The 5,407-nt window shown below is 41.4% G+C and overlaps 1 protein-coding gene across 4 annotated transcripts in view; it reads right to left on the reverse strand.

Annotated features, from left to right (window-relative positions):
• Positions 1–934: 934 nt before the first annotated feature.
• LOC127001941 (L-selectin-like) overlaps positions 935–5,407 on the reverse strand; it is a 38,278-nt gene continuing 33,805 nt past the window's right edge. The window contains exon 4 of one of the 4 annotated variants that reach the window (XR_007755599.1): positions 935–999. The gene's annotated coding sequence lies outside the window, so the exon portion shown is untranslated. Of the gene's footprint in view, positions 1,000–5,289; positions 5,305–5,407 lie in introns of those variants that run through there. The other 3 variants (XR_007755601.1, XR_007755604.1, XR_007755571.1) reach the window with 3 other exon arrangements.

The following is a 5,407-nucleotide window of genomic DNA, read 5'->3' on the forward strand; positions in this document are numbered from 1 at the left end:
TGGTTTTGGAGCTTACAATGACTGTGTTGGACTGTCGAACTGGCCCATGGATGTCGAGGCCTCTCCTGTCGTAAAATGTTAATTATAGTATTTCCTTCTCACTACTCTTTTCATATTTTCTTCGAGTTACAGTAATGTGTCACACGATCTTGGATATATTTTTTCCTCCCTACACTCCTCTTGAAAGAGGTCAAGTCATATATAGGAAGACGCAATCTTGGCTAGCTGTAGGTGGCCAGAGCCGCCGAAGGCATAGCCTGTTTTTAGCAATGAATAATTTTTTTTTATTATTTTTTTTTTTACTGATGTATTCGTGTTGTTATAGTAAGAGTTGATATTTTATTTTTTTATTTTTTTATTTTTTTTCAGTCAGTTGATACTTGTGCTGTTTTTGTTTTTTAATTCAAAGTTTTCAATTTTCTTTTCCAGCGTGTGTATGATATGAAAAATAAATTTTCCCGCTTTTGAAAAGAATATGTCAAATACTTTATCACATTTTATTTCCTTTCATAAGAATATCATAAGTTGGGTGAGGCTAATTGCTCAATAAATACATATTTAGAATGTCAATGGTTACCATAATAATTTGAATACAGAGAGAGAGAGAGAGAGAGAGAGAGAGAGAGAGAGAGAGAGAGAGAGAGAGAGAATTTAGATAAATACAGTGTACAGATAAGGAAGACAATATCTGATAATCACACACGAAAATACAGAAAGTCGCAAGATCTCTCTCACATGGGGAATTATAAAAGACAGGCATTGGTTGGGAAGAGAAAGGAGTGCGGAGAAAAGCTTTTCATCATGGCTGTCAGGGGGAAGATAAGGACATCTGGTGAAATGTGATGAAGACAGGCATCCTAGCTCCTGCGCTCACACACGGTGGGTTTCCTGTGGGAGCATGCGACGTCGTGCCATTTGAGCCCATCACCGTAAATATTGTCCAGCACGGCGAGACAGTCTTCATTCCCTTCACGGTTGTCTGGCTGAGGACGTCCTCTCCTGTAGGATGAAACACATACCACCGTTTGTCACCAGCCACACACTGAGCATAAATTCAGAATAACGAATTCTTAAATTTTGTTGAAGGGAAGAGCCTCTGGCAATCCTGCTACACACACACACACACACACACACACACACACACACACACACACACACACACACACACACACATCGGAATAACTCACCCGCCGGTGTGGGACCAGTCAGCAAAGTCGAGGGGACTACCATTGGCCCAGGTGAAACCTCTGCCGCTCTTACGGGCTCCCGTCCAGATGTATTGGAGTCTCTCTGTGAGAGTCAGAAAAGCTTCTTTTATTCTTTACTTAAAGTATTGTGGCAAAATAACTTGCCACTTTGTTTTCTTTTTTATTCTTTTATAAGCACAACTGGATATGAAAGCAACTGAATCAAGTTACACAGAGCACATTACATCGATCATTTATATTATTAGTATTAAAAGAAGAATCTCATAATACTTTATTGTAAATCTAATGGATGAGTATGAAAAATTCAATCACTACTTACCATTCCTAATCAGACCATAGATAAAGCTATTCTTCGCAGGAGAGTCAATGGTAACAGCAGCCCATCCACCGCCCAGCCCTCTGCAGTAAGATTCTGCCCCACCGCCGGTCAGCTGACTCTGGCCGTTCCGCCAGGAGTAGTTGTAATCAATACCTCCTTCCGAGTGGTGGACCTGAAACAAAAGGCAAAGTCTATGCTGCTAATGCTTATAGCAGACCACCGTCACACGATGATATCATCCCATGAGGATTATAGCGAGTCAACAAGAGCATTCTTCTTCCTAAACGATTGTTGTCTGCATTAATTTTCTATTATAAACATACCTGGCCTCCTCTGTTTCCACCATCATTTCTGAAACCGCCTCCCCTGTTGAACTGCTGGCGGCCCCTGTTCTTACTGAACCCCCGCTGCGGCACGCAGGCAGCGAGCCCCACCAACAGCAGCACGACCACGAATTTCATCTGTTGGTGAAGAATCATGTGCTTGAATGTGTGTATATATATATATATATATATATATATATATATATATATATATATATATATATATATATATATATATATATATATATATATATATATATATATATATATATATATATATGATGGGGGTGGTCAGGGGGCGGGGGGGGGGGCGAAGTGTGTCTGTAATTCACCACAGCCTGATCACGTGTTGGACTCGTAATCGCCAGCAGGTACCCTCCCGACATGAGCAAGTGCTATTTATCGTCGATCTGTGGGTACTGCCAGGACCTCACACACCCCATCCCCCTTGCTCAAGGGGGGACAGTAACCGGTCCTAGTCAACGGAAAGAATCCGGCCTGAGCGGGCTCGAACCGCCGCCCTGTCAGACTGTGAAGCCTGGCAGCGCAGCGCTTTACAAGTTGCGCCACGAAGTGGTGTGTGTGTGTGTGTGTGTGTGTGTGTGTGTGTGTGTGTGCTCCAACTGGATGTTCATAATAGTAGTAACACAAGAGAAATCCAAGATCCATAATTATCTCTTAAAAGAGAAAGCGATGATTCACGGCGTTAGTATTTGATCACATTTAAGCTGACCTATAGAATGAAAGTGTCCGAATCCCTACCAACTTCTTTTGTCGTGTTATTAGCCAACTTGACCAGCAAAACACTTCTGGTGAAATTAATCCTTGCTATCTTTTGAACGGCCTCATTCAATGTTTTGAAGATAGGGCCACATTCCTTACAACTCCCTCTTCTCGCCTGGACAACTCGCACACACACTGCTGCATCACATGAGCGCCAAAACATCGCTCACCCATTCCTCTGTATCCCAAAGTCTCTGATGCAAAAGTTACGTCACGGTGTTAGTCCAGAGGAGTGTGTTGCCGCGAAGGTAAATACGATATCTCAAATAATGCACGTTGTGTTGTGTTGAGTGGACAAGAAAAAAACAATAGAGTAACTATGTCTCTGACGTTAATTATTTTTTTTCTTCATCACTCATGTTAATGCAAAAACATTTCTGGCAATTTGGAAGGTAAATACAACAAGCCCCTGAAAACTATGGTAAATTAAATAAATGACGATAAAGTACTCATGCATTGGCCACTGTTGGATCCATTACTGCGGATCATGTTGAAAACGAGTAGATGGTTCTCGAGGATGGACGCTCATTGGTTAAGCTTTTTCTCACCAAGAGTAGCTCTAGTTGGTAGGGGCTTAATCTAAAGGTTTCACAGCATGCATAATTACGTTTGGATGAAACTGTGATTGAAAAAGATGCGAAAGAAATAAAGAAAAACCATAGCAATGAGAAAAAAGTAAGACAGCCTTGTAAGCATGAAAAAGGCATATGCGTGATTTTTTTTTTCCATCGTGAACACCATATTAGCTGCTGCAACTGTCAGTAGCCTTTTTCCTTTTTGTCTCGTCCCTCTGGCCACTGTTTTCCCTACTCGAATACTTCACTTACCTTGGCAAGATCGCAAGTGCCGACCAGAGGCTCTGCAGCGCCTTATATACTCGCGTCGCCACCTTAGTGGGTTAAGGACTAACTGGAAGACTCCACCTTCACACGACGTTAACATTTTTGCAGACAATATCGTTCATTCTCATTTCGTGACGGTCGTAGCCACTCTGTTACTCAGGGTGATTTTTTTCTTAATGTGTGCATGTGGGTGGGTGGGTGTGGCTGTGGTGGAAGTGGAGTCGCCTCACCTGCTCTCAACCAACAGCACACAGATAGAAGGGAAAAGTTTTCTCGCCAGGCTTTTTGTCAAGTACTGTTTGGGGACATTTTGCTTGTACAAAATGCAATGATCTCTCTCTAACACACACACACACACACACACACACACACACACACACACACACACACACACACACACACACACTCTCTCTCTCTCTCTCTCTCTCTCTCTCTCTCTCTCTCTCTCTCTCTCTCTTTTCATGGTCCCATTTTACGAGAAGCGAAGTAACACTAATAAAAGTCCAGCTTGGTGTAATAGCGAAATTAAACATTCGGTTAAGGAGATAAAATTGTCTTACAGGCTAAAGAAAGAGCAAAACACGCCCGAAAACATTAGACTTTATCATGAAGCCAGGCGGTGAGTAAAAAGATTAGTATGTCATCAAATCAGGCAAAGTGTTGATATGAAGAAAACATTGCAGCCACCTGTGAAAATAAAACGAAATCCTTCTTCAGTTATATAAACAACAGAAAGGCGATCAGAAGTGGAATTGGACCTCTAACAAACTGACGGTGAACTAGTGACTGACAGCCAACACGTTGCGAACTTGTTAAACAATTACTTTTCCTCGGTATTTAATACTCGCAGCCTTCCCACCACTACCACCATCACCAGCGACGAAAACAGTACTAACGTAAAACTCGTTCATGCATTGCCTAACTTTGTAATATAATAACTTCTGATGAAGTCCTAAAAGCTCTCAAATAACAAATGAAAGTCCGGGACCTAACATAGTATATCCTCTACTACTTAATTAAAGAAACAAAGAGCTAAATGCCCTCTTCTCTCACAAACGTGTTCAATATGGCCTTGCGACAAGGCATCATCCTTTCGGATTGGAAAAAGGCTAACGTAACTCGATTTTTAAGAGAGAAATACCGGGTAATTACAGGTCCATTAGTCTAACTTCAGTTGTAGGTAAGCTACTCGAGAGCATAATCAGAGAGAATATTGTGAGTTACCTTGAGAGGCACGCATTAATTAAAGATCACAACATGGCTTCCGTAACAAAAAATCCTGCCAGTTTACGACGTAACGAAACTACTGGACGTAGTCTATCTTGATTTCCAGAAATCGTTTGATAAAGTGCCACATCATAAATTACTTTATGAATTAAAGCAACTAGGTACTGACGATCAAGTGCACCAATGGATCCCGAATTGGTTGAGCAATAGACAACAAAGAGTGGTGATTGACGGATTTAACTCAGAGTGGGCGCCGGTCACTTGTGGCGTCCCTCAGGGTTCGGTCCTTGGCCCAGTGCTCTTCATTATTTACATCAACGATGTGGACGTTGGAATCAATAATCTCATTAGTAAATTTGAAGACGACACACAGATTGGTAACTCGGTTCTCACTGACGAAGACAGACAAAGCCTTCAAGAGGATTTGTATAAAATTTCAGCTTGGTCTGATAGATGGGAGATGCCCTTTAATGTAGTACATAGATAAGTGCCAGGTCCTTCAAGTTGGAACAAGAAATAAGAAGTTCGATTACGAAATGCGCGGCGTCAAACTCAAAAACGTTCAGTGCTTCAAGGACTTGGGTGACAAAATCACGTCAAACCTCAACTTCTCACAGCAAAACATCGATGCAGCAAAAAAAAAGCAAACAATGTAGGGCTTCACTAAAATAAACTTTTTATTAAAAAAATAAAGAAGTAATACTT

The sequence above is a fragment of the Eriocheir sinensis genome, chromosome 2 (genome assembly GCF_024679095.1).
Source record: "Eriocheir sinensis breed Jianghai 21 chromosome 2, ASM2467909v1, whole genome shotgun sequence".
NCBI lineage: Eukaryota > Metazoa > Arthropoda > Malacostraca > Decapoda > Varunidae > Eriocheir > Eriocheir sinensis.